Raw genomic sequence first — 15,655 nt, 5'->3', positions numbered from 1 at the left:
TGGATTTATTTGCGCATAATAAAACATCTTGTGTGGCAGTATAACGTTATCGAGGCCTTTCGGCTCGTATACGACATCGCTCTTCCGACTCTTACTTGCTGAGGATCAGTTTTAGCGGCATTTTTAACCTAACGTTGCACGCCGCCGCGATTTTCGACCAGCCATCGCAAGCTATTAAGCAAAGGGAAGCGGACCAATCGCAGACGTCGGCGCCACCCTCCTCATCCGGTTATATGCTTTCTCTGTGCTGACTCGGACTCTCTCCACTTGAGCTTGCTTCTTGCCTCTTGCCAGTCAATTAGATGAGGGCTTTTCAAGCAACGCTGCCAGCTACCGCCCGATGCTTGCGTCGGTGGTTACATAAATTTGACGTCAGAAGATTGGAATAAAAACAGATCGGAATAGTTTTATCTTGTAGGGCCCCATTAGTGTTACGAACATATGAGTAGGGATGGCTTGTTTGTTGGCTTGCTTGCTTGCTTGTTCCTTGGCTTAGTCACTTCATCATCGTCATTCAGGCTACATCGACTCCTTTGTCACTGCGGCGTACATGCCCGCACGGTACATGCCCGCACGACAGGTTTCTTCGCTCTGCCTACGCGTGCCTTTGCCTGTAGGCGTGTGCAGGTGCGCATTTATGGCTTTTTCCCCCTTATCTTCTTCAATTCATCACGCTTATCAAGGGCAGCATGCAATGCCTGTAGCTATGGCTGACTTCTTGAGTTATTATTAAGCGTAATCTATTATTTATTTTTCAGAGACATCTCTTTCTGTCTTCCTGCCACCCAGGGACCACTCCAGTCTTTAACGGGTAAGTTTTGTACTTTTTGTTGACAGTGCACGTCGTGCTTACGGTTCTTATTTATTTATTGTGTCATAATAGCCTGAATTTTACCTGAAATGAATTTTCGCGCTTTGTAAATGTATTTTCCTATTGGTACTTTGAGAAGTGCGGTTCTAAGTTTAATAGAAGCATTTTATACGAAGAATGCCGTTTTGATGCTTCGGTGTCAGTCTGCAAGAAAGACAGAGAGCGAGCGAGAGAGAGAGAGAAGAAACATTTCTTTACAATATCCATGCCTGAGCCTTGTAAGTAAGAGGGCTAAAACATTTTTTTTTTTTCAGAAGCCCGAAATAGTTTTACAACAGAACTGGGCAGAGGTTCAGTGCCCTGCGAACGTAGGTTGTTTCCCACCTCGGACCCTTTCTTCCACGTTCCAACAAGCATAAAAAGTTAATAGACGTATCTGCGGCATGTCCACAGTATACGCCGTAACTGAACTTTGCAGGGGTGTGTTCGCGTTTTCAGTTAATAGGGTCCACCAAAATTACTGCGATGTTTTGGATGTAGTGTTCGACTGCCTGCAAAGTGTGGGGCGGGTATTTGGAGCCGGTGTACGGGCACTCGAAGCGGGGCGTTTCGCGACAGAGGCAAACCACATGGGCAAGTCTATGCTGGATGCCCTGTGTCCGTGTGACATCTGGCGAGCCGGTACTTTCTCGATGGTTCTGCAACGGCGGTTGGTAACCTTGGTGGGTGTCGTACGTCACGTGGAAGAAGAAACAGACACACGATTACCTCGCGCTGCGCAGCCAGCACGCGTCGAAGAAGAAGAAAGAAGAGCGAACCAAGCCGCAAGCGTTGCTTCGTCGTCGGTCCTAACAAGGATGCGCTCGTTCGCCGCCGTCGTCGTCGTGGTGGCCGCGTCGTGGTGGACGGCGTCCGGCGACGAACCGCGCGAGTGGTACCAGGGTGACATCAGCCGCGTGCCCGACTACCACCTCTTCCCGCGGCAGCCGCTGAACGCCGCGGGTAAGACGCTGCTCTTCGCCTGCTCGGCCGCGACCCGGGACGCGGTGCGGTTCCGCTGGCGCGTCGAGCACCCGGCCAGCGTCAACGTGTCGCTGAGCTCGCGCTCGCGCTCCATCTACCTGGAGCGCGGCCGGGGCTTCTACGTGCGCGACTCGGTGCTGCGCCTCGCCTCCGGGTCGCCGCACGACGGCGTCGTGCACTGCAAGATCCTCGACCCGGAGACGGGCGCCGAGCAGACGCAGATGCGCGCCAACTACTCGGTGCTGGCCTCGGTGGGCGTCGAGTCGTGCGCGCGCCACACCTTCTGCCACCGGGACCGCTCGTCGTGCGCGCTCGACGAGGCCCAGGGCCTGGTGTGCCGCTGCCTCGAGGCGTTCCCGCGGCGCGACCCGTTCCACGGCGTGTGCTACGCCGGCTCGCGGCTGGGCGACGCGTGCGTGTTCGACCACGAGTGCGCGGCGAACGACTCCTGGTGCCAGGACGAGGTGGGCGAGTGGAAAGCTTTCGTTTGTTTTAACGGCTAGCGCGCGAGGCCTAGGTGGGCGGAGGGTTCGGAGAGCTTGGCAACCTCGAAATAATAATGAAAAAAAAAGTTTATCGTATATTAACGTAGCATCGGCCGAAATTTTGGTTGCCATTATATGCATTGGCTCTATGTGTGAGTGGCACTACGGCGTGTATATGTCCGAACAACCGAGTGGAACAGAAATGTGTAACGATCTGAAGTATCGCTCCGCGACCGTATCTATACTCTTTCAAAATGAGTTTTGAGCTAAACGTAACATAAATGAAAAATCGTAATCGATGCCAATACTAGAACTGCAAAGATGATATAAAATAAAACGAGCGTTTTACGATAAAATCGTGCAAGTATCGTACGGGCATGGGCTGCCGATCAGTATAACCCCCGCAGGACCACAGCCTTCTCGAACTCCCGGAGGGTATATATACCCTCAACGGCCCAGGCGTTCAGGTACGTTGGCGGGCAGATGCGGGCACCTTAGGCTTATGTCTTCCCACATCGCCACGGGCATTCCCACCGGAGATGACTGGCGACCGGCTCGGCCCCGCGCATTCGCAGGTGTGCGCCTGCAGGCCGTCCTTCATGCGCGTCTCGTGGCACTGCCTGCCCACGGCGCGGCTGGGCGAGCCCTGCTCGCAGGCCCGCTGCCCCGGTCGCCACGCGCACTGCCAGCACGGCCTGTGCGCGTGCGACGCCGAGTACCACGACGTGGACGGGGTGTGCGTGCCCGACGCGACGCCCGACGACCTGCGCCTTCGCGCCGACGCCAAGTCGCCGGGCGCCCTGCGCGTCGACTCGGCGGCCTGGCTCACGCTGGGCGGCTTCTGCGCCCTGCTCGCGCTGGTGGTGCTCTACCACGGCGCCGTCGACAGGCGCCGCCGCAAGCTCGGGGCGGACGCGTCGGCCGCGGTCCGCACGGCCGAGTCTCGAGAATCCTGAGTCCGGGGCGCGCTTTCGCGCCCTGGTGCTCGCCCTGCAGTCATTATTCGGCTGTGCTTTGATTTCGTAGTGTCTCTTCTTATGTAATATACGCGCACAAACCGATGAATATGCGGCTCCAAAGAATCCTATTATTATTATTATTATTATTATTATTATTATTATTATTATTATTATTATTATTATTATTATTATTATTATTATTATTATTATTATTATTATTATTATTATATAAACACCGTGATTCTTCACCTGGAGATAGATCAATATTTACTTGCCAATATTTCTTTCTCTTTTTTTTAATCTTTTCTCATAGTCGTAATTGCTTCCTGGGATGCTGCGGTATGAGCGGCTGCACAGTTAATTCGGAATTCGTGAAGCGTTATGACAAGTAGGCGTGGAACATTTGGAAACATCAATGGGGATTAGCTAAGCGCATTTTGATAGGTTTATTGTAGTTTGTTTCGGCTAATTGCCTCTGCTTTTCTTGCATGATGACTAGAAAGGCCATGGTTGCCACTGTTGTGTATAAGACTGACAGCGCACGGCGCGCCTGATCCACCGTGTGTAAAAATTGTGGGCAGCTCCTTTTAAGTCGTACAATCCGTGAATGTATCAGGTGGGTCAGCGATTAACTTGTAAAACGCTGTCACCAAGGAAGGTGGACCACCGAAATAATTTCGCTTTCTTTTTGCTGCGCCAAAGGAGAGGTGCATGCTTTTCTCGATCTGACTCCTGTACAACGGCGCGAGCTAAATATCTGGCTTTCACCTACTTCCCTTGCTTCGAGGCAAATGCACAGTGAGATTTCGGAGTGCGAACATATTGAAAACGTTTAGCCCAGACCAAACTACCTCCTTGAAAAATAGCGTTCAGTCAAGATGTGTACATATTTGTGTATACACGACTACTGTTCCCAGATAGATTATGAGGTTTTACGTGCCAAAACCACTTTCTGATTATGAGGCACGCCGTAGTGGAGGACTCCGGAAATTTCGACCACCTGGGGTTCTTTAACGTGCACCTAAATCTAAGTACACGGGTGTTTTCGCATTTCGCCCCCATCGAAATGCGGCCGCGGAGGCCGGGATTCGATCCCGCGACCTCGTGCTCAGCAGCCCAACACCATAGCCACTGAGCAACCACGGCGGGTGACTGTTCCCAGTCCTGTGCCACAGTGGCAGGAGGGAAAACCACGAGCATTGTGTTGCGGGTAAATTGTAACCTCCGCTTGGCCTAGGTGGCTTAACTTCGCTTATGTATGCAGCATATTTTGGCCACCCGCGATCGTTTTATTGAAGGAAGTTCGACGGCTTGGTAGGCATGGCATATTCAATTCATAGTAGCGAAATGATAGTTTCATCTTGCTCGTAAAGCTTGGAGGCAACAATGAACTTGTGCATGCGCTTTCATCCTTTAATTCAATTCTTTTTATGAAACGTAACACGACTGATTATGCAATAAACTGAAATTTCATTACCCTAACTACGAAGGCCTGCAAAAAAATACGCGAGGTGTCAACCCACAACCTTGACATTCAGCACACTGTAAGGAAATAGGTAACTGGCGCATATATTCAATGCCTATCATAACTGTTGACTTAAAGGCGCTATTGTCATGGACAAGGAGCAAAACGCGTACACAGGACGATGTACCTGAGGTCCACTGCTAAAGTACGAAAAAGCTGGCCACAATTTCACTCCGAGAAACGGAAAAATGAAATACATAGAAAAATTTCTAATTGTGCTAATCAGATTACATGTGTGATAGCAAACGATCGCGGAACGGGCCAGAGTTGGCTCTGTAAACAAGCGGTTTCGTTCAAAGCGGTAGAAACAGTGCTTGAATCGCAAAGACAAACGCAACCAGAACTAAAGAAAGAAAAAGAAGCTATGGAGAAGAGCGGAAAGTATGTATGGGATGCTGGTGCGTGAGATGAGCATTGCTACAGCCGGGCCTTCTTCCTCATCGTGAACATTTGATTTGCATTTTCTTTTTCTCTAGCGGCTTCACTAATTTATTGCTATTTAAACATGGTTATTACAGACCGTTAGGCTAGCGGGAAGGAAGGCATTCCATATTGTTTCCATTGCGAACCTTGGCCACTTCCCCATGGTGATCTAGTACTTGCCATACATTGAAAGCACCAGCAACAATGGTCAGCTACACAGGTACACATAAAGCCACGTTTTCAGGCTGCAACAGCATCAGCTACAATGCCGCGGGAGCGATAGTCGCCACACGGAAGGGAGAAAAAAATATGTGGGCAGGACAAGCGACTCCTGTTTCGGCCACATTCGTATACGAGGTCAGTGGCGGCCTTGTAATGTAGAGAGCTTGTTGATTTGAAGTTCGCACGATAACCTTCGAGTGTAGCACGCTGCGGCCACACTCGAGAGCGACAGCTGTTGGGTGCTACTGAAAAATAACGGAGTTCCGCATAGCAACGGTAGGCCGAATTGCGTGCTACCGAGACAGTTTTCTTTTATCTTCTTTTTTCTTTTTTTTTTTTGAGGAAGGGGAGGCTATTACCTAACAATACTTTGTACTCATCAGCTTCTCGCCCAGCAACGATTCCTACGACTGAGCACAACAGTCTCAGGAGGAAAAATTTGCCCCCTTCGGGGCTTGTGTTATGCCCCAACAATCGTCGCCATCCATCTTTCATGCACTTCGTTCAACGCTGCGCTTTTGCTACTTTGAAGTCACGAACGACATGCGCGTTATCAGCATGACATATCCTTCTTGACAGGAAAGTAGCGAACGCAGAGTGCTAAATTAAGGAAGAGCACGCAAGATACACTCTTTAAAAAATGTTCACCTTTTGGCGCTTACCCGTGCCGCAGCAATAATCGTCATTTGCGCTGCCCTCAGTTCCTTCTTTAACGCTACGATCACCCGCCGTGGTTGCTCAGTGGCTATGGTGTTGGGCTGCTGAGCACAAGGTCGCGGGCACGGCGGCCGCATTTCGATGGGGGCGAAATGCGAAAACACCCGTGTGCTTAGATTTAGGTGCACGTTAAAGAACCCCAGGTGGTCGAAATTTCCGGAGTCCTCCACTACGGCGTGCCTCATAATCAGAAAGTGGTTTTGGCACGTAAAACGCCATAATTTAATTTTTTTTAACGCTACGATCCCGGTACTTCTAAGTCACGAACGGCTTGCGCGTTATCAACGTGACACAGCATTCTCGACAGAAAAGTAGCGAGCGCTGAGTTTTCAACAAAGGAAACGCAAGCAAGGCAAATGACGATTATCGTTGTGGGAGAAGATAACCCCCGCAAGGGTGTAAAACTATTGCCGAGTAAGTTGTATCAGAGTCTTAAATCTTTCTTCTCCCAAGGCGATATCAGCAGATATCGACTCGTTGTGTGTGCGGTGTTTGTCCGTCTATACCCACATGTGGTTGCGTGTTTCTGCGTGTGCCTGCTTGCTCGTGAGTGTTGAGCGCCTGTGCGTTGCGTGCGCATCTTGCGCGCGTACTGTTACCGGCATCGACACTGAGATAACGTGATGGCGTATGGAGTTTAATGGCGCAAGGGCCAGATATGGCCAAGGAGCGTCAATGAATGGACGCTAAGCTCCTCGCAAGAAGACGAGCAGGCGCAGACTATAGGCCACGACATGCGGAACGACATGCACAGCGAGGGCACGTGAAGAGCAGTAGTTCGCACACACGTGATCGAACCACTGCGAATCCTACACACGTCGGTTTTATTCATTGCTTCGACGCGGTTTGGAGGCCTACTGTCGTGGGGCAAGATTCACGCGGTCGCAAACTTTGTGTAGCTCGTGGTTTCCTGATCCCAAGCGTGAACGGTCGGTGCGAAAGATGGCGGGAATTTCTCAACGTTGCGAGCGGCCAACCAACTGGCACTAGCTCGAGCTAGATGCACCGAAATATGTGCGCCGAAATTCTGTGCGATGAAGGAGAAGAAGTCATGAAGAAAGAAATATAGAAAGCGGCGAGAGAACGAAGTGTGGTTCGGGAGCAGTTAACGAACTTATTCGAGGCAAAAGGAGCCGTGAAATTCAAAAGAAATTGTCCGCATGGCGAAGCGCTATAGCGAGCTGTCTGCGATTAAATAAATGACGCGGGCGCGCTGGAGCGCTCGAGAGGAACGCTGCGAGCTGGGGCTGTGAGCAAGGCAAAATGCATTTCATTACCGATCACTACGGGGCCGACCGCAAACCCTCCCCTGGCCACCAAAATCGGGTGGTGCGCGTGGGCTTTCACCGCGAGCCGTTTACGCCGAAGGTCGTGACCCATATTTAATTATCGCTTTGAAGCTTCTCAAGGCGGGCTCAATCAAAATAACACGCAAAGCCTGCTTCTGGCGGTCGGTTCCTTTACCGAGACCCTTAATATCTTAATGCGAAGGATTATTTTTGGCTGACTATGTATTATTAGAAGTTTCGCGCATGAAAGAAAGGTTATTATCTGGGAACCCACTCTGGTACATCTGTCTCCGCTTTCTGCATTTCGATCAAAAGGGACACAGTTTCGCGAAAATATTCGCGCACAGATCAACATGGGCATTGTGCACGGCCGGCAGAGTCTTGCCATGAGAATAATAAGATCATAAGGTACGCCATCCTCACTATCAGCCGAGAGATAACATTCTATGGAGATTTAACGGTAGCTACTTTTCAGAGCTCTCTGTAATACATCCCAAGAGACCCCTCCCCAGCAATACACAACCACGTTTTCAATAGCCCCAATTTTAAACAATGTTTGACCCATTGAGCGTACAAACCGTATCTTTTAACTGTGTTTTTATTGGCAAGATACCGATGCGACATCTTAAAGAAAAAGGTACCCGCCTTGGTGGCGTGTTGGCTTTGGCATTGTGCTAGACTCATGCTCTCTCTCTCTCTCTCTCTTTCTCCAGTCCCCTCCTCACGTGTAGGGTAGCAAACTGGACTCAGTCTGGTTAACCTCCCTGTCTTTCCTTCTCCCTCTCTCTCTCTCTCATGGCGTTGTGCTGCTAAGCCCATGAGGGTGCGGTGTCGAACCCCGGCCGCGGCGGCCGCATTTCCATGGGGGCGAAATGCAAAAGGATGCCCGTGCACCGTGAATCGAAGAACCCCAGGTGGTCAAAATTAATCCGGAATCCCTCACTATGGCTTGCCACATAATCATATCGTGATTATGGCACGTAAAAACCCCAGCATCTAATTTTTCTTAGATAAAAATGTTTTAACCCGTTACAGAACATGTTGTCGCGGGCCTGCCCAGTGCAATTCACGGTACATTGACACAGACAATAAAGCATCAATGAGGTCCTTGAACAATTTCTTACCAGTCACCTCAGTCGAATGTCGTAAAAAGAAACGCACCGACAAGAAGAGGAAGGACGAAATCACTTCCTTTAGATACCTCCGCATTGGTTCATGTGGTACTTTTCAAATATCACGTGTTTTCTTTGTAGCCCGGAAGAACTCACTACAGCAGCTACCAAGCCGGAGAGAAATTATTTGGAGATTTCTCAATAGACTTTACAACTGCCCCATTGAAGATTTTTTCATGCAAAGAAAAACTATAAAAATTGGTTAATTATTGTTGATAACTATTGATCTGAGCTCATAGGGAAAAAAAAGTACTGTGACATGCTAAAGATGACAGTGAACAACACTAACCAGGTTGGATTTTCGCAGTACGTGCACGGATGTTTTAAAGGCGTGGAACGGACCTAGCGGCCTGTAACCAAAAACGGCCTGCATATCACAAATACACCAAAAGAAGGACGCGTTAACTTTTGTTTACATGCATTTTGAAGACGTTATATCCATAAAAAGAATAAAAATGGGTTGGAACGCATACGGCAGACATTGTCAGATCCTGAATAGAAGCTTACCATTGTCATTGAAAAGAAAGGTGTACAATCAGTGCATTCTACCGGTGCTAACATTTGTGGCAGAAACTTGCAGACTTACAAAGGAGCTCGAAAACAAGTTAAGGACCACGCAATTAAAGAGTTATGGAACGGAGAATGCTAGATGTAACGTTAAGAGACAGGAAGAGAGTGGTGTGGGCAAGAGCGCGAACGGGAATAGCCGATATCCTAATTGACATAAAGAGAAAAAAATTGAGCTCGACAGGTCATGTAATGCATAGGTTAGATAACCGGTGGACCATTAAAATTACAGGATGGGCGCCAAGGGAAGGGAAGCCCAGTCGAGGACGGCAGAAGACTGGGTGGTGTGACGAAATTAAGAAATTCGCAGGCGCTAGTTGGAATCGGTTGGCACAGAACAGGGTAATTGGAGATCGCAGGGAGAGGCCTTCGTCCTGCAGTTGACATCAATTATTATTATTATTATTATTATTATTATTATTATTATTATTATTATTATTATTATTATTATTATTATTGTAAGGAAAACAGTCTACAAGATTCTGTGGGCAGTCTGCAGGCTGTCTCAACTGATTTTGAAAAGGAATAGATGGTTTAAAGATTTATTTCATTCTAAAAAAATTGTCCCTATAGATTGTCTATAAATTTTAAAGGTAAATGCTTCACTTTACTTTCTCTCCGCTCTCAAAATAAAATTCTTGCACGAGTTGTATGGCGGGAGAACAGTGTTTTATCGAAAACTGTCTGCAGTTAAGCCTTTTATCGCCTCGCTTTCTTCTTTAGGCCAAAGGCGCATAATCGTATTTCTTATCGCGTGCGGGCCATCCCCCTGCGCGCGTCTCCGGAAAATAAAACCGTCACTCGACGCGCCGCTCAACCAATAGCGACCCCCATGTCAGTAAAAAGATCTGTGCTCTTCTAAGCCGCGTGCTCAAAGTCCTCCTTGGCACGCGTAATCCTGCAGGTTCTAGCGGATCGGTTCGAAATCTATTCGCCTGCGCACTCCCCATTGTCCCTTATCGCATCCCTCGTTCTTTCAGTGATCCCGGCTCACCGGGAGCTGAAGCTGCGTTCCGCGACTCGATTCTCATCGGGACGCGCCTTAAAGTTATACGGGCTGTGCGTCACCCGGGCACTTTAGCTTTGTACGTGTCACTGCGACAGCAGTTAAGGGCTCCAAACTGGCTTCGCTGGGCCCCTCCATCGTGCCTTTCCGTTATGTCAGACGCCGACGCTATTGCGTCGTCGTCGTAAGGTTGCCTCATCATTATGAGTTTTACTTTCGCCAGAGAGCGAAGAAAAAAATTTCGGCAGGAGCCGTCTCAGGATGACTGTCAACGTTAATGCGATTAGCACTGAACCTACGCATAGCGACGCACCGTATTGCCACCCACGAAACGCGTCATGTCTGAAGCGTGTACTGCAGCCAGGCTCCTCTCTCGTGCATCGCTTCATTGAAGAGCGGCACTTACCGAATGGCTCACGTCCAGTGACCCAAGTTGCCGTCGAGTATGTTTACTGAAGAGCGGCAGATACCCACCGACCCAAGTATGCGTGAAAGGAAAACGGTTAGGTACCTACGCACGCACAGACAGACAGACAGACAGACAGACAGACAGACAGACAGACAGACAGACAGACAGACAGACAGACAGACAGACAGACAGACAGACAGACAGACAGACAGACAGACAGATAGATAGATAGACAGATAGATAGATAGATAGATAGATAGATAGATAGATAGATAGATAGATAGATAGATAGATAGATAGATAGATAGATAGATAGATAGATAGATAGATAGATAGATAGATAGATAGATAGATAGATAGATAGATAGATAGATAGATAGATAGATACCGGGAAGTGCATCAACTATTTTACGAAAGCTAATCGCATGCATTAAAATAATGCTTTGCTCGTCACCACTGACACTGAAGTGCCTGTGGCTATGTGTAGATGGGAGATCGACGCAGTAACAACTTCGCTATCACACGGCTTCGGTGTTTGTTGATATGTACGGAGTTTCGCGCCTCACACAGACTGTGAGAGTGGTGGAGTCTGTGCATGCATTTCGGAGGCGACAACAGGCAAGTTGGCAGCGTCTACCCTGAAAGTCTGCTGCTGTTGCAAAGAATGAATCCAGACACGCGGGAATCGCTGAACAATGCGGAATTATTTTTTTTTCCTAGCGAGCAGACAGCAAGTTGCCCTAAGTTTGAACCGACTTTATTTCCTTGCCGTTCATAACTAGGCCGACAACTGCGATGTTAATTGGGCTGGCCTAATTGACCCAAGTTACCACTCACCTTCATGCTGTCTGCGGTGACACTTGAGCAGTGAGTAGATTTTGCCTCAACTTTGCTTTAAAGTTGCGTAAATCTCGGAGTATCTTCGCGATTCTGTATCGTTATTATACACAGCCGCTGTCGTTCAGCAACATCATGCTATATTCTGCCGAAGACGCGTTAATTATACTCGTAAAATTAGCATCTTGATTTTGTTTTGTATTATATGTGTACACTTCAGCCCATCTCTTCCGATTTGCGGAGGGCGATCCCCAAGCCGGAGAGGTTTATTCAATTTAATGTGAGTCTAGCGTAATCCAATCAAAATTCAGTCTATATCTAAATCCAATTACACTTATCGTCCAAGAAGGCCTAGGGACCGTTTTGCGGTTCCAGAGCTTATAGGCAAGGGGCTAATATGGAGCGGTTGGAAAAGCTCTATTAGAATCCGCGTTACAGATCGCATATTTAAGAGAATGTAGCACGCGCCAGGCGTAGTTACTACTTAAGCGAAGAAGTGTCTATATTATGTTTCTAATACGGAAGCCTCCGTTGAACAACTAGACAGACCCCTCAAGCAGGAGCCGCATTTCTGACCGGCCACTCTAGGCTTTACTTTTATTCTTGCGTGACGTAACATCCGCTGCGCTTCCTCACTGTACACCGAAGGGCAAGTATGGCAGCGAACGCTCACGTCACGGCGATCACGTTGTCTGTCCTGTGAGATGGGGTGGCTGTGAAGGATGCTCTGGACATTGGTCCAATTCAACGGTGCTGTCCAATTCCGTCATCTTGTCTTCTCTGATTGGCTCAAACAAATCAGACATGACGGCGCATGACAGCGGCATATGATCGTTAAACCGAAATGCACCGAAAATTCCTCCACCACTGACGCCTGCGGCGTTTCCGCAGCAATGCTGCTCACTGTTCACTGCTATTCACTATTCAAAACAGTGCGCAACAGTGCTACTCACTCACTGGAGCAAACTGTGGATTTGAAATTCTAGCTTGACCAAACATACCATCGACGCAACCAATTTTGCGCAGTGGAACAAAATCAACTTTTCTGGCCCATATCAGGCCGGTTGCGGCACCTTCTATTTGAAACGCGATAAACACCGAGTACCTCCATGTGCCAAGAGCATTGACCCGCGAGAATTTCGCCACTCCGTGCCCTATCGCAACAACGGCGCGTTAGCATGCTTGACTCCACGCCAAAGTCTTTTATACTACGGGGCTTCGTTGCGGTGTTCCACGGTTAAACAGCTGTTAAAAAAGCAAGATCCTCGCCTATCGCTTCCTAAGCATCATTTACTACCACCAGCAAACCATGGCGAATCGTCATTGCTGTACTTAGGTTTATGTTTTCTCCTATCATTGCTACCTGCCGTGGGTTTGCATAAACCGCATTGAACTGGAAGTTACCCTGTGCACTGAGGAGATTTTCTATGCGCTTAACGTGTGCGCTGCATGAACGCCTACTGGTAGAAACTGTGCCCTCCCACAGTCTTCCTTCGTCATTTAACGAATCCACAGGTTAAGTCAACCAATGAGTGGCATCATTAGGCCGCTTCACTGAAAAACCAACCGCATATATATATATATATATATATATATATATATATATATATATATATATATGTGTGTGTGTGTGTGTGTGTGTGTGTGTGTGTGTGTGTGTTAAAATAAGAATTGTCGTAATGGCTAAGCTGCATAGAAAAAAAAAATAACGAGAAGTTGACGTAGAGTCCGCCCGAAACTTGAATATGCTTCTGCCATATGGGATCCCGATCAAGTATACATTATCAACAACACTGAATCTCTGCAAAACCATGCTGTTCGCTTCACCTTTTTCGATTATGCACGCTTCACCAGCGTCACATCATTAAAACAACGTGCCGACTTGGGACCACTATCATGTCGACGCCAGTTTGCTCGCTTAACCTTATTTCATAAACTTTATCACCTTTCCACGCTTCACGACGACTTCTTTTCGCCACCTCCTGCAGTCTTCCTGCGCCGTGACCACGCTAAAAAAGTAAAACGCATCCCGTGCCGCTCCTCGCTCTACGCCAGGTCATTTATTCCTCGCACAAAAATAGAATGGAATAACCTGCCATAACGCATAGCTGCTGAAGTTAACTTACCATCTTTCCAAACCTTGTTGCAAGAAAACTGTTAGTGGTAGCAGATTAGCTATTGCTTATTGTTATATGTACATATTAACATGATGTGTAAAAATGATCTTGTGTTTAAGGAATTAGTGCATATACCCCCGTTCATATCTATTTATTTTATGTTCCTTGTGTGTGGGTGTTTATTTCATGTAGTTTTATTTCTTATGTATATTTCATGTTTGTGCCCCCCCTCCCCACGCTATGTAATACCCTCGCGTGAAGGCCCTTAGGGGTAACGTAAAAAAAATAGAGTAGTGCATTATGAAACACTATGAAACATTGTAAGGCGCTTACAATCAATCATGGGAGCAAGGCCAGAGGACTGAAAATTCAGGTCACAGAGCCCAGGTACCCGTATTAGTCGTGCGATCGAATAGGCTAATGAGCTGCAATTGGATAAACAAGGCGGATACAAAAAAGTCACTCGTCGATGTCCCGGGCCGAGCGCGGGACATCGACGAGTGACTCACTCATTTCACTCACTCGTCGCCCACTCATCTCGATCTGTTGGGCAAGAATGCATTCATTGGTCGTCCTTCCGATGCCATGCCACGAATGGGAATGACCGACGGAGTACTTGCGAAGTAGTACTCGACCCTAAGTGTCGAACGCCGCTAGCGAAGCTTTGTCTCAAAGGCGTACGCATTAGAGAAATTGTTTACTTAAGGTGGAGCGCTACGTCATCGGCGCAGCTGTCGTCTTGTTCGCATGCTAGTAGACATTACGAAATTCATCCGAGCGGCGACGTGGCGCATAATGTTTTATGTATAGCTTGAAAGCTTCGTCGTCGTCTTTCACGGCCCTTGCCCGAGGCTTGTATTTGCGATGGGATTCTTGACAACTTGTTCTTGTTGTCTTGCTCTTTAGCAACATCCCACTTCGTGTCGTCGAGTCAGCCTCCGCTGCTCTGCTTACACCGCGATCGCTGAATTCTCATTCCCAAAGAGCCAGGCCAATGTCGGTGCCGTGCAGACAAGCCCCGTTCCGGGATTCCTCGCAGCCACTAAACTTTTAGTAAGCTTCGTTTGCTTACCGTGAGCGTTCTTGCGCAATTTCACGAACCCCGCTTCCTCCACTTTTTTTGTTTTCGTCGTTTCTTCCTTTCTCTATATATCTCGCTCAGAAGCAGAGGTGGGCGTGGTGCTTCTTCCGCGGGACTGCATTGAGCATCCCGCTCTTCTTTTCTAGTTGATGTCGCTCTCGCATGTGCGCCCTGCACGTTTTCGGGGCATTAATGACAACGCCGGCGAACAGGGACCGTCGCGGGGTCACAATTTGCGCGGCGAACAGTGGAAAACAAGACCGCACTATGCGCAAATGAACGCCGCCGCCCATCCCTCGCAGATAGCGCAACTGTCGTCGAGAGCCAGCAGATAGCTAGCGCCGCGGAATGACTGTCTCCCCGTCGCGGATGCACAAGGGGCGCGGCAGCCCTCGCTGGCGGTCATCAAGCTGCACGTACGGGGGGCTCTCGCACATCGAGCAATGCGGTGCTGCTGTCCGCACCGGTCGTTCTCGCCAAACCGCGCGCGCCATGGGGCCATCACTCAGCGCGGGCTTCTCGTCCCTCTCGTTTAAATTTCAAATCGGGGCTCGTGCTGCATCTGTAATGAGGAATCCGCGGTGCGGCCCGAACCGCGGCCCGAGATATCCTACTCCGCGTTCTCTTCGCCAGCTTCGAGGCAGCGCAGCGGGCTTCGTTTCGCGCCAGTCACGGGATACATTGTTCGCCGCCTCGCCCGTTTTTGTGGCTGTTCGGCCGTTGCTTGCCTGTACGTATAACATACGCGGTCCACACGCGAGCGCGGATGCGCGCCCAAATGCAGGACCCGGAGGCAGTGGACCCGTCGTCGACGCTCGCAAGGGCTTACGAAATCTGCTGCTTCGATTCTCGGGAGGCCCATTTGCATAAAACTCAATTCGTCGTGCCGGCCGCCTCCTTTTCGGCATTATTGGGTTTCGCTCAAGTATCTGCGCAGGTCTCTACAGTAATCTGTCGTGAATTTCCGTCTTTACTTCTTCGCAAACTTTTGTTTCTTCTTTTGTTTCTTCCT

At 48.8% G+C, this 15,655-nt stretch overlaps 2 protein-coding genes across 3 annotated transcripts in view; one reads left to right on the top strand and one right to left on the bottom strand.

Annotated features, from left to right (window-relative positions):
- The window catches only part of LOC126536991 (uncharacterized), a 252,392-nt gene that overhangs the window by 81,427 nt on the left and 155,310 nt on the right, over window positions 1–15,655 (bottom strand). The gene's annotated exons all lie outside the window — the stretch shown is intronic.
- Window positions 1–15,655, top strand: part of LOC126536990 (cystinosin-like) — a 268,412-nt gene that overhangs the window by 117,732 nt on the left and 135,025 nt on the right. Inside the window, exon 2 of the mRNA XM_050184071.3 lies at window positions 759–811. The gene's annotated coding sequence lies outside the window, so the exon portion shown is untranslated. The remainder of the gene's footprint in view (window positions 1–758; window positions 812–15,655) is intronic.

The sequence above is a fragment of the Dermacentor andersoni genome, chromosome 4 (genome assembly GCF_023375885.2).
Source record: "Dermacentor andersoni chromosome 4, qqDerAnde1_hic_scaffold, whole genome shotgun sequence".
NCBI classification, from domain to species: Eukaryota; Metazoa; Arthropoda; class Arachnida; order Ixodida; family Ixodidae; genus Dermacentor; species Dermacentor andersoni.
This window is presented reverse-complemented; position numbering and strand designations above follow the sequence as displayed.